The sequence below is a fragment of the Cebus imitator genome, unplaced genomic scaffold (assembly GCF_001604975.1).
Source record: "Cebus imitator isolate Cc_AM_T3 unplaced genomic scaffold, Cebus_imitator-1.0 Scaffold736, whole genome shotgun sequence".
NCBI classification, from domain to species: Eukaryota; Metazoa; Chordata; class Mammalia; order Primates; family Cebidae; genus Cebus; species Cebus imitator.
In genome coordinates this window covers 503,247-517,836 of record NW_016108051.1, presented here as the reverse complement: position 1 = coordinate 517,836, position 14,590 = coordinate 503,247, and positions in this window count along the sequence as shown.

The following is a 14,590-nucleotide window of genomic DNA, read 5'->3' as shown; positions in this document are numbered from 1 at the left end:
AATCCATTTCCTGTACTTCTCCAGTCATTTCAGAGAACCACACTCTGCCATGAGATAACAGCTGCACACAGCATTGGCATTTATACCTACACTAAACTACAGGATGAGACTTCCTTTACAAGTCCAATTCATTCCATAATATATACATAACATACTAGCCTTGTTCCTGACTTGATTTTAGGAGAAAATATTGAGTAGTTCAACATAAAGTATGACGTTAGCTGACATTTTTGTTGGTGTCCTTTATCAGACAGAGAGGCTATTTCTCTTTCTGGATTGCTGAAAAGTTTATTTATTTATTTATTTATTTAAATCATGAATGCGTATCGGATTTTGCCAAATGACTTTTCTGCATCTATTGAAATTATATTTTTCTCTGTTATTCTGCTAATGTGGTAGATTACATTGTGAATTTTAAATCAACCTTGAATTACTAAACTCCACTTGGTTTATATATAATAACTACCTTTCTTATATATTGTTAGATTTGGCTTGCTAATATTTTAAGAATTCTGATGGATATTGTTCCTAGATTTTCTTTTCTTTTTTCTTTTCTTGCAATTTTTATCAGATATTTGTGTCGGGGGCTAGTGTGTACTCTTAAAAGAAGCTGCAAAGTGTTCTTATTTTCTGAGTTTTGTAATATTGGTATTAATTCTTACGTAAAGTTTGATAGAAAAATCACCAGTGTGGTGGCTCACGCCTGTAATCCTAGCACTTTGGGAGGCTAAGGAGAGAGAATTGCTTGAGCTCAAAAGTTTGAGATCAGCCTGGGCAACTTAGCAAGACCTCATGGAAAGAAAGAAGAAAGAAAGAGAAAGAAAGAGAGAGAGAGAAGGAAGGAAGGAAGGAAGGAAGGAAGGAAGGAAGGAAGGAAGGAAGGAAAACAGAGAGAGAGAAGGAGAGAAAGAAAGAGAGAGAGAGAAGGAAGGAAGGAAGGAAGGAAGGAAGGAAGGAAGGGAGGGAGGGAGGGAGGAAGGAAGGAAGGAAGGAAAACAGAGAGAGAGAAGGAGAGAAAGAAAAGAAGAAAGAGAAGGAAGGAAGGAAAGAAGGGAGGGAGGAAGGAAGGAAGGAAAAAAAGAAAAATCATCACTGGAAGCATTTATGCCTGAACTATGTTATATTGAGTGTTATGAATCTATATATAGATATATATAATTGCTCATATTTTCTTCTTCTGAGACAGATTTTCTATTTAATTTCAATTTTGATAATTTGCATTTTTCACAAATTAGTCTATTTCATCTAAGTTGGTAAATTTATTTCCTTAAAGTTGTTTATAATATTTCTTTTTTTATCTTTTTAATATCTTTAGGAAATCTAGTGCTATAGCTCCACTCCTTCATCCTTAATATAAGTAATATGTGTTTGCTTTCTTGATCAGTTTGCAACCAATTTAATCAATTTTATTAATGTTTTGAAAGAACCAACTTTTGGTTTTAATATTCTCTATTCTGTCTGCTCTCTGTCTCATTTATTTCTACTATAATTATCATTGTTTCCTTTCTTCTGCTTGGTTTTGGTTTAATTTGCTTATCTTTTTCTAGTCTCTTAAAACACAAACTTAGATCATTGCTAAAAATATTTTTATTTTTACATTTAAGCTTCTGTTGGATTTGATAGGCCATAATTTTAAGCCCTTCTTTTTTCCAAAGAATAGCATTTAAAGCCGTAAACTTCCCACTAAGCACTACTTTAGCCACATCCCACTAATTTGGGTATGTTATGTTTTCATTATTACACAATTTAAAATATTTTCAACCAGACTCGGTGGCTCATGCTTCCCAGCACTTTGGGAGAATGAGGTGGGTGGATCACCTAAGGTCAGGAGTTCAAGACCAGCCTGGCCAAGGTGGTAAAAGCCTATCTCTACTAAAAAAAAAAAAAAAAAAAAACTTAGTCAGGCATGATGGTGGGTGCCTGTAATCCCAACTACTTGGGAGGCTGAGGTGGGAGAATTGCTTGAACCCGGAAGGCGGAGGTTGCAGTGAGCTGAGATCACACCCCAGCACTCCAGTCTGGGTGACAGAACGAGACTCCATCTCCAAAAAAAGAAAAAAGAAAGAAAGAAAAGAAAGCCCCAGGCATACTTACCTATGCCCCTATTAGGGAAAAGAACTCTTGTTTCCATGAATCTTCTCTAAAGGGTTACTGAAATAAGATCTTATCTTCGCCTGCTATTCCAACATCAGAAAAGCTCCCATATTTTAGGTTCAGTGAGTTACTGGGTCTCTTATAGATAGTTCTCCACCATCATCCTCCATGCCTCTGCCCCAAGAAACCAAATCCTTCAGACCAACTGAACTTAGTGTTGTAGGGACTGGAAACACAAATACCTCTAGTGACTCACTGGGAGTGATGCTGAGAGATGCACAAGTATTTCCAATACTTCATTTCTGGAACCATATACTCTACCTATTGAGGACCTACCATAAAATGGCCATTGGTTTTAATTGTGGAAACAAGCAATGATTCCCCAAATGAGAACAAACAGAAGCTATTTCCTCAAAGCTTCTATAGCAAAGGCCACCATCCCTTGCATTTATTAAAATCCAAATGTAGGTAGGGCAGTAAAAGAAATAAAGTGCTCACATTTAGTGTCAGAAGTATAATTCCTGAATATATGAGCCTTTCAAATACTCATTCATAGGGGATAAGTGATGTGTGCCTGAGGGAGGGATCATATGGCCCTAAGAACTAAAGGGAGTATGTTTGGTCAAGGGTGCTTAACGGTTTTGAAAGTTTTGTGAACTTTAATCTAAGGATGTCATTGGTTCTTTCCATTTTCCAGAAGATTGTGGGTGATAAGGACAATGTAATGCCTTATAGTGTCCTTTTATAATGGTTCCAGTAAGGTGTTTGGTTTTGTTGCTTGATATAAAAGTTGATATGTCTCAGGTTGAAAATACGAAGTCAGGCTTTTTGGCAAGGAAATGTTTCAACTCATTCAAAACATAGACACACAATAACTAAAACATATTCAAATTCCATGTAGGATGGAAGCTGAGTAAAAATCACCTCCTTCTGATGGATTTCAGATGACCCTTAGGGGTCAAAGGGCCCTTGAGGCTCCAGTTGCTGACCATGTCTTACCATTACAGATTTCCCAGGATTGTATTATTGGCTGGTGACACTGAACCCCAAAATAACCTCAAATATCTTTTCAAAGTTTCTAAAACAATGTTAATTTAAAATAGTAACCAATTTTGGGAGGTAACACGATGAATAGTTTCACAGAGAAATTTAGCTCATATTTATTTGATATTATCTGGTGCCACCAAACAGCCATTTTAGGAGCACCTGGGATTATCTGAATGAAGAGTGCAACCAGATTTCCCCTGATTATTCCTTTTCAGAGTAAAGAGCTAAATATAAATATTTTATAATGATTTCTTTGAATCCATCAATTAGGTTCTCCTTTGAGGGTTAGTACAGTATCTTTAGTTAAGGCTTCTTGTTGGCAAAATGATGTGTGAGAGCATTTCCTTTTGCTTTCATACGAACTATTTTTGTGTGGCTCTCAACCTTGATTATAACCACCTCTCTAGGAAGTAAGACTACCTCTAACAGTTCCCTAACTAACTTGTCTTTTTTTTTTTTTTTCTTTTTTAGACAGAGTCTCCCTTTGTAGCCCAGGCTGGAATACAATGGCACGATCTTGGCTCATTGCAACCTCACCTCCCGGATCAAGTGATTCTCCTGCCTCAACCTCCCAAGTAGCTGGGATTACGAGCATCTGCCACCACGCCCGGATAATTTTTGTATTTTTAGTAGAGTCAGGGTTTCACCATACTGGCCAGGCTGGCCTCGAACTCCTGACCTCAGGTCATTCACCTGCCTCAGCTTCCCAAAGTGCTGGGATTACAGGGGTGAGCCACCATGCTCAGCCCCAACTTGTCCATTTTTTATGGAAATTCAAGAAAAGGTAAGAAACACCATTTGTTTCTGAAGCATTCCAAAGTCACAGACTACTCCAAAAGCATACCTGCCCTTTAGTCTTTGACGGATTGGCGTGATCTACTAAGTGCAAAAAGTTCTGCTCTCTGGGTGATTTTGCCACATAATGATAGCATATTGTGCTTTATAAACCCAGTTTGGGTTTGAGGTATAATCCACCAATAAATCGTATTAGATCAAGGTTCTCGATGGGAGTAAGGTACAGAAAGGTTTCTAACTGAGGTGAGACAATCATGAGGTTTCCCTTAATCTGATAGTGGTCAGAGAGTGGTAGAATTCAGGAGCTTGCAGCAATAGTTATCTGAGAGGCAGAGAGTAGCAAAATCTCTTAAGATGTTAATTGGGTGGCTAGAAAGTATTGTGTGTTCTCAGTCAGTAGTAAATGTTTAGACTGCACGAGAAATCATAAGACCAAGAGCCTAGAATCAGTTCAGTAGAAGCATCAACAAGTTTCTTAGTGACAGGCATTGCTCTAAGACAAGAAGAATAAGCCTTTGTAACCACATTGAAGGTGAGGCTGAAATAAGTGATTTTTTTTTTTTTTTTTTTTTTTTTTGAGACAGTCTTGCACTGTCATCCTGGCTGGAGTGCAATGGCATGATCTCGGCTCACTGCAACCTCCGCTTCCTGGGTTCATGCAGTTCTCCTGCCTCAGGCTCCCAAGTAGCTGGGATTACAGGCACATTTCACCAGGTCCAGCTAATTTTTTGTATTTTTTTTTTTAGTAGAAATGAGGTTTCACTATGTTGACCAGACTAGCATCGAACTTCTGACCTTGTGATCCACCTGCCTTGGCCTCCCAAAGTGCTGGGATTATAGGTGTGAGCCACTGCACCCAGCACAGTGATGCTTTTTTTAATGGTTCCCATGAAGTTGAGTTAAAAAGCCCAAGGGCATTTTCAGATAGCTCATGCACAAAAAGATAAAAGAGGTTTTCTTGTAGTTAAGGATAGAGAGAAAAAGAATTGTTGAATAACTTTCTCCAGATTACAGAAAATCTGTTTATGTTTGGGTTCCTAGCAGTCTCACAATCTCAGACATCGGTGGAGTGGCATCCATTGTCTGCAATAGAAAATCAAGCCTAGAAGTCCTCAGTTGTCATTTTGTCAGTGATCTAGGATACATTTAGATAATCCTTAAGAGTCTGTTAATTTTGAGAGGAAGTAAGTGGAATCCTTTTTACAGGCGGGGTTTTTACTTCCCTGAGCAAAGTAGGAGAGCCTTCAGTGAAACCTTAAGGCATGATTAGGCTGGGTGTGGTGGTTCACACCTGTAATTCAAGTGCTTTGGGAGGTCAAGATAGGAGGACTGCTTAAGATCAGGATTTGAGACCAGCCCGGACTACATAAGCAGGACCTCATCTCTACAAAGATAAAAAATATTAGCTGAGTGTGATGGCACATAACCGTAGTCCCAGCTACTTGGGAGGCTGAAGTGGGAAGATTGAGCACAGGAGTTCAAGGCTGCAGTGAGCCATGATCATCCCACAGCACTTCCTCCTGGGTGACAGAGTGAGACCTTGTCTCACACACACACACAAAAGCATAACTATATTGACCCCTGCAGCATGAATATATCTATGTATATTGTTGACCTCTCGAAGAGAAGATATTGACTATCTTGGTCTAGAGGCACACTGAAAAAGGCAGAGCAAAGATCCATTACAGCGAAGCAAATGGCTTTAGACAGAATTGACGACAGGATAGTATTTGGGTTAGGTACTACTGGGCAATAGGGGATTTTGTTGATGGTCCTGAGGTCTTGAACACATCTATAATCTCATTCATTCTGTGTCTTCATAGGCAGGACAGAAGTATTATAAAAGCTAGTGCAGAGTGAGAGAAGAAATTTGGCTATAAAGTCTTCAGCTGTACATTTGGGTCCTTCCTTTTCTTCTGGCTTCAAAAAATGTTGGCAAAGTTTGGGGAAAGGCTTGGTAGAATCTATCTAAACTTGAGTAGAGTCTGCTCCAATTATTTTTCTCAAGTCAGTGAAATTTTTAGTTTACAAAATGTCAAGTACAGTGTCAAGATCTTTATTTGGGATATATATCAAATATAATGATGATGGCAAGGTATCTGCAGAGCAGACAAAACTTTGTTATGAAATGAGGAGTAAGAACTGAGTTTCCTATGACTGTCATAACAAATATCACAAGCAAGATGACTGAAAACACAGAAATGTATTCTTTCACAATTTGGAGGTCAGAAGTCCAAAATCAAGGTGTTGGCAAGGGTTGGTTAATTCCTAACGCTCTCAAGGAGAATCTGCTTCATGCCTATCTCATAGCTCCTGGGGCTGCCAGAAATCCTTGGCATTCCTTGGCTTGTAAACATACTAATCCTATCTCTGCATCCACCATTACATGGCATTCTTCCCTGTGTCTCTGTATCCAGTATTCCCTATTTTTAATGACTATCTAAGTCATTAAATGAGGGCTCACTCTAATTCGGTATAACCTCATCTTAATTGATTATATCTGCAAAGATATACTATTTGGCTAGAAAAGATACTTTACATGATATCAAGTATCTTTGAGGCTTGTTTTGTCTTATCATCTATGCTGGAGAATACTTCATGAGCAATTGAGAAGAATATGTATTCTACAATGGAGGGTTCTATAAAATACATGTGTTAGATCTAGTTCATTTACAGTGTTGTTCTTGTCCCCTATTTTCGTATTGATCTTTTGTCTAGAGGGTCTATCAATTACTGAAAGTAGGGTATTGAAATCTCTACCTTACTGTAGATTTATTGTAGAATGGACTATTTTTTTCTCAATTCTTTCAATGTTTGCTTCATCTATTTGGGGCCTTCTTGTTTGGTACATACATGTTTATAATTGTTATATTACCTAGACTAATTGACCCTTTGATCATTATATAATGACATTGTTATCTGTTGTAACAAGCTTAAAGTCTATTTTGTCTGATATTACTATAGCCACCTCATCTGTTTTTTGTTTATTATTTGCATGGAATGTTTTTTTCACCCTTTCACTTTTAATTTGTTTATCTATGGATCTAAAGTGATTCTCTTACAGACAACATATAATTTGCTCATACTATTTATTCCTCTATCAGTCTCTGTCTTTTAATTGATGAGTTTAATCCATTTACATTTAAACTGATTACTGGTAAGTAAAGACATGTATTAGTGAATTTTCACACTGCCAATAAAGACATACCTGAGACTGGGCAATTTACAAAAGAAAGAGGTTTAATTGGACTCACAGTTTCACATGGTGGGGGAGGCCTCATAATCATGGCAGAAGGCACGGAGGAGCAAGTCACATCTTATGTGGGTAGTGGCAAGCAAAAAGAGAGAGTTTGTGCAGGGGAACTCCTCTTTTTAAAACCACCAGATCTTGTGGGACTCATTCACTATCACGAAAACAGTGCAGGAAAATCCTGTGCCCCCATAATTCAATCACCTCTAACCAGGTTCTTCCCATGACATGTGAAATTGTGGGAATTACAATTCAAAATGAGATTTAGGTGGGGACACAGACAAACCATATCATTCTCCCCTGGCCCCTCCCAGATCTCATGACCTCACATTTCAAAACCAAGCATGCCTTCCTAACAGTCCCCCAAAGTCTTAACTCATTTCGGCATTAACTCAAAAGATCACAGTCCCATGTCTCATCTGAGACAAGGCAAGTCCATTCCACCCATAAGCCTGTAAAGTCAAAAGCAAGTTAGTTACTTCCTAGACACAATGGAGGTACAGACATTGGGTCAATACAGCTGTTCCAAATGAGAGAAAATGGCCAAAAAAAAGAGGGGAATACAGGCCCCATGCAAGTCTGAAATCCAGCAGGGCTGTCAACTCTTAAAGCTCCAAAATGACTTTTTTAACTCCATGTCTTGCATCCAGGCCATGCTGATGCAAGAGGTGGGTTCCCATGGTCTTGTGCAGCTCCTCCCCTGTGGCTCTGCAGGGTACAGCCTTCCTCCTGGCTGCTTTCACATGCTGGTGTTGAGCATCTGTGGCTTTTCCAGGTGCACAGTGCAAGCTGTCAGTGGATCTACCATTCTGGGGTCTGGAGGATGGTGGCCTTCTTCTCACAGCTCCACTAGAAAGTACCCCAGTAGGGACTCTGTGTGGGGCCTCCAACCCCACATTTTCCTTCCACACTGCCCTAGCAGAAGTTCTCCATGAGGGCCCTGCCCCTGCAGCAAACTTTTGCCTGGGCATCCAGGTGTTTTCATACATCTGAAATCAGGGTGGAGGTTCTCAAACCTCAGTCCTTGACTTCTGTGCACCCACAGGCTCAACACCAAGGTTTGGGGCTTCCGCCCTCTGAAGCCACAGCCCAAGCTGTACATTGGCCCCTTTCAGCCACAGCTGGAGCAGCTGAGACATAGGGAACCAAGTCCCCAGGCTGCACACAGCACAAGGACCCTGGGCCCAGCCCATGAAACCATTTTTTCCTCCTGGGCCTCCAGGCCTGTGATGGTAGGGGCTGCCATGAAGGTCTCTGACATGGCCTGAAGACATTTTCCCTATAGTCTTGGGGACTAACATTAGGCTCCTTGCTACTTATGCAAATTTCTGCAACTGGCTTGGATTTTTTCCCCCAGAAAGTGGGTTTTTCTTTTCTATCTCATAGTAAGGCTGCAAATTTTCCAAACCTTAATGCTGTGCTTCCCTTATAAAATGGAATGCCTTTAACAGAACCCAAGTCACCTCTTGAATGCTTTGTTGCTTAGGAATTTCTCCCGCCAGATATCCTAAATCACTTTCCCAAGTTCAAAGTTCCACACATCTCTAGGTCAGGGGCAAAATGCCACCAGTCTCTTTGCTAGAACATAAAAAGACTCACCTTTACTCCAGTTCCCAACAAATTCCTCATCTCCATCTGAGACCACCTCAGCCTGGACTTTATTGTCTGTTTGGCTATCAGCATTTTGGGCAAAGCCATTCAACAAAGCTCTAGGAGGTTCCAAACTTTCTCACATTTTTCTGTCTTCTTCCGAGGCTTCCAAACTGTTCCAACCTCTGCCTGTTACCTAGATACCAAATTTTCAGGTATCTTTTCAGCAATACCCTACTCTACTGGTACCAATTTACTCTATTAGTCTGTTTTCACACTGCTGATAAAGACATACCCAAGATTGGGCAACTTACAAAAGAAAGAAGTTCAACTGGACTCACAGTTCCACATGAGGCTGGAAAAGGCCTCACAATCATAGTGGAAGGCAAAGAGAAGAAAGTCACATCTTACGTGGATGGTGGCAGGCAAAAAAAGAGAGTTTGTGCAGGGAAACTCCTCTTTTTAAAACCATCAGATAGCCCAGGTATGGTGGCTCACACCTGTAATCCCAGCACTTTGGGATGCTGAGGCGGGTGGATCACCTGAGGTCAGGAGTTTGAGACCAGACTGGCCAACATGGTGAAACCCCGTCTCTACTAAAAAAATACAAAAATTATCCAGGTGTGGTGGTGGGCGCCTGTAATCTCAGCTACTCGGGAGGCTGAGGCAGGAGAATTGTCAGAACCCAGGAGGCAGAGGTTGCAGTGAGCCCAGATCATGCCATATCATTCCAGCCCAGGCAAGACACCATCAGAAGAAAAACAAAAGCCATCAGATCTCGAGAGATTCATTCACTATCATAAGAACAGTGCAGGAAAGACCCACTCCCATAATTCAATCATCTCCCACTGGGTACCTTCCACAACACATGGAACTTGTGGGAGTTACAATTCAAGATGAAATGTGAGTGGGGACCACAGCCAAACCATATCAACTTACTTCTGCAATGTTGTCATTTTGTTACCTATATGTCTACATTATTTTTGTTACTCAATTCTCCCAATGCTACCTTCTTTTGTGTTTGATTCTTCTCTAGTGTACCTTTTTGACAACATTCTCATTTGTTTTTCTGCATATTTTCAGTTATTTTCTTAGTGGTTGCCACGGGGTTTACAATTAATGTCCTAAGTTTATGGTAATCTTTTTCAAATGGATACCAACTTAGCCTCACTATTTTATAAAATCTCTGCTCCTACACAGATTCATTCCCCCTTTACCTATGTAATTGTCTTTACGGGAGTTCTTTATTTCTTCACATAGCTTTGAATTTCTGTCTAGTGTGCTTTCATATTAGCCTGAAATACTCAGATAGGTCAAAACGTAGAACCATAGCATTTTAGGACAAGGTACACTAGCTCTCTGACACTAGCAAGACACACCTAGAATGCAGGCCACTGTTCTCATGGTGTTGGAGAGTAGGGGATCGTAGGTAAGTAAGTGAAATTGCCAGAATGCCTTCTTGTCAAAATTCAGCCACTTTTTTTTTATTAGCACCCTTGATTTGGAATGGAACAGCTACCTTTATCTTCATTAAACACTCCCTTGTTTGGCATAACTATTTTTAAAATTAGATTACAGAGTTCTGGAAAATTTGCTTTTTAAGTTTTTGCCAGCTTAGTGGTTGTTTCAGTCAAAGGACCAATTCTTTGTCCCTACTCTGTCACTTTCTGTGGTGTCACTCTTAGCTTTTATTGTGATGTCACTCTCAATTTTTATTGTGATGTCACTCTCAATCAATTTTTATTGGAAATGTTTCAGGTATGAGTTTTAAAAGACTTTGCTTTACTTTTTCAGGCTTTTCGTTGCCCTCAAATTTATTGTTGAAAGAATGGACCTCTGGGTCTCTTTCTGGATCAGTCTAATCAATTTTTGCCATGCAGGATTTAGTACCTGAGGTTAAAATCAATATGTGTACAAGTTGATAGAGGATCAGGTCACCCTATGTCATATGCAGCTAAAAGAATTCTAAACTCATCTATGAATAGTTGCTGGTTTTGTCTGGGTTTAGGGAAATTCCTAATTTAGTTCATTTCCAAGTTTTAAATTCTACAGTTATCTGCATATCTGGCTCAGAAAGGCGATTTGAACAATAGAAAGAGGAGGAAGGAGTTGACAGAGGTACAGAAGAAGAGAAATGGGAAGGATGAGGGGGTAGAGGGAGAGCTGAATGTAAGGAAGTCACTGGAAGACAAGGAGATGGGGGGATTTATTAGGAAAATGAGTCTATTTGGTTGTTAGGTTTGTCGAACTGTTTGTTAGCTTTGGCTAAAGAATTCCTTAGTATAATAATTTTTAGAATCAGAATTTCATTTGGAGTTTCCTGCATACTAATACAAAAATTACTGCACATTGAGCCCAATAAATCTTATTCCCTTTCTTTCCTAAGGTGCCTCCCAAATGAACAATTTTCAAATAAAATTTCCTCAGAGTTTCATTGAAGGCTCAAAACATCCTTGGTGAAGTTATGCCAAGTAGAGAGCTAGGCACAAGGTTGAGATTGTAATGAGTGGGCATATAAGAAGCAGAAGTTTTCCAGAAGGAAGAGATTTGAACTTAGACAACCCCATGAGAGGTGGCAATAGTCAGTCAACAGTGACGCTTGTGCACTTCATATACTAGGTCCTCACTCTCACAGTTGGCTGCCTCTAAATGCAGACCTGACAATGTGTCCCTCAGGTAGCCATAATATTAGAGAGAATCTCTCTGGATCAAAGCCAAACTCTCAGGATGAAAAACTGTAATAGAAAGAGAACCTCATTGGATTTTCTTGGCGATCCACAGCAAAGTTTCTCCTAATGGATGCCAGTCCAGTGAGAATTGCAAACTCACCAGTCTCTAAGGCCAGTTCAAACAATAGCCTTATGGGGCCTATGACTTTTTACCCTTTTTACTCTGTGATTCTTCTTATGACATACAACACTTTTAGACAGTACAATACCAAACGGAAAAGAGCAAAAAGTGAAGAAAAGGAATGTTCCGGTTCAACTAAGGATGCCAAACAAATGGGAACCAATAACAAAATCTGGGCACCAAAGTTAGAATACATAACAGAGGAACTCAACGCAAAGAGAATGGATTTCAGACCCAGCACTGACTTACTATGTTGGTATAGACTCAAAAAACTACATGCAGCGAGGCATAAGCGGTCTCTGTGATTGAAAGCTGTGGCTTGCAGCGATGGGCAGTACAAACCATCTTCTTGGTGAACCTCCGGAAAACCATAGAAATAAATGAACTACACGAATGAGAGCAAGAAGAGGTCATTTATTGACAGCTTACTATAGCAAGGGAATAAACCACCATCACTTGCATTTGGTAGATGCTAAAAGGCAGGCAGGCGAATAGGAAAGCTTACTAGTGAAAAAAGGGTGAAGTCTGCAGTTTTTTTGTTTGTTTGTTTTTGTTTTTTAATCTTATTGGAGGTCAACTGGGCGTGGTGGCTCATGCCTGTAATTCCAGCACTTTGGGAGTCCAAGGCAAGCAAATCGCTTGAGGTCAGGGGTTCAAGACCAGCCTGGCCAACATGGTGAAACCCCATCTCTACTAAAAATAGAAATATTAACTGGGCATCGTGGTGGGTGCCTGTAATCTCAGCTACTCCGGAGGCTGAGGAAGGAGAATTGCGGAACCTGGGAGGCAGAGGTTGCAGTGAGCCAAGATCACACCACTGCACTTTAGCCTGAACGACAGAGCTAGACTCCATCTCAAAAATAAATAAATAAATAAATAAATAAATAAATAAAAATAAAACAGATAAATAAATCTTATTGAAGGTTGTTGGCTTGGAGACTCTGGAAGCAGTTTGGGTCTCTGGCCAGAAATCAACTAATTCAACAATTGTGGCATGTCTGGTACCTCAGTGTCAGGAGAACAGAGAAAGTAAAAGAACAATGGGGTTTGGTTCCACTCTCTTAGAGCTGCAGCTCCACAAAATTAAAAGGGAATTCCCTTACTCCAGTGATTTGGTTTTTGCTGACTGCTTTTGCTGTTGTCATCACCCCTGCCAAAGGGTTTTCTATGGACCAGGGCATGAGAGAATGGAGAAAAAGCAGAACAAAAATATGTGAGATATTTATCTGTGGCATTTTTCTATTTGGCCCCTCAATTCAAAACTAGAAAGTTTTTCCTCAATGTTTCTCTGTCTCTACTCAGTTCTCACGTCTGGGGTTTGAGCTGCTTAGAGTACATGCAGGGGATACTAGAGGGAAGAATAAGGGCAAACTCATCACCAGTTTGGTGGTAGTCTCATATCAAATTCTGATGTTCTTCCCTGATAATCCTGCTGATATTTATCTTTTGGAGGTTTTAAAGAGCTGCCCATGCATTTGTCCAGATTTTATAGTGGTATTCAGTGCAAGAGAAAAGTGTTTGCTCCATGTTATCCAGAATCAGAACCCTTCCCTTAATATCATAACTTCAAAATATGGAAATGAAAACTTAACAGAACTAAACGGGGGAATAGAAATGTTAAAAATTATAGTTGGAAACCTTAATACCCTCCTCTCAATAAGTGTTAGACAAACACTTAGTAAAAATAAAAGATGAAGATGATATAATTAGTCGACTGTTCTATTTTTACTTACATCCAGCAACCACAGAATGTGTATTCATTTCAAGTGCACATGCAAGATAAAAAGCAAATCCTAGGTTGGGAAAAGATAGTTACAAGGTATGTAACTTATTAGATAAGGAATTCATATCCAGAATATATAAAGTAATCCTAAAAAGCAATAAGAAAAAGACGAATAAACCACTAAAACTTGGTAAAAGATTTTAAAGGCACAAAACAAAAGAGGATCTCCAAATGGCCAATAACTGAAATGAATAACTAAAACTAAGACTAATAGCTAAATAAATAAAACTAACAACTAAAACTAAGACTGACAAGAACAACCGTTGGAGAAGTATGAAGCAACTGGAACTCTTCATACTTTGTTAGTTGGAGTGTAAACTGCTAAGACCACATAGGAAAACTTTTTGGTGGTTTCTTTTTTAAAATTATTTTGAGATGGATCTCGTTCTGTCACCCAGGCTGGAGGGCAATGGCATGACCTCAGTGAGCTACAACCTCTGCCTCCTGGGTTCAAGCAATTCTCCGGCCTCAGCTTCCCAAGTAGCTGGGATTACAGGCACCCGCCACCATGCCTGCCTAATTTTCGTATTTTTAGTAGAGGCAGGGTTTCTCCATGTTGACCAGGCTGGTCTCGAACTCCTGACCTTAGGTGAGCCACCTACCTAGGCCTCCCAAAATGCTGGGAATATAGGCATGAGCCACTGTGCCCAGTCTGGCAGTTTCTTATAAAGTTAAACAGACATCTACCCTACGACCCAACAACTCTATTCCTGCGAATTTACTCAAGAGAAATAAAAGCATGTATCTACAAAAAGAATTGTAATAAAAATGTTCATACTGGCTTTATTTTTAAAAGCAAAAAAATGTCGACCTAAGTGATAAAAACAAAAAAAAAAATGTCTGTCAACCTAAGGGATAAACAAATTGTACTGTGTTCATGCAATGGAATACTACTCAATCATAAAAATGAACCAACCACTGATCCATCCAATAGCATGCATCTCACAGGCATTATGTTAAACAAAAGAAGCCAGGTACAAAACAGCATAAACTGTATGACTGTATTTATGTAACAGGCAAAACTAACAAAGAAATTCTGGACTTAAAACTACACTTGACCAATTGGACCTAACAACAATCTAGAGAATACTCTGTCCCAAAAATCACAGAATATACATTTTTCTTATTTACACACAGAACATACTCTTTTTTTTTTTTTTTTTTTTTTTTTTTTTTTTTTT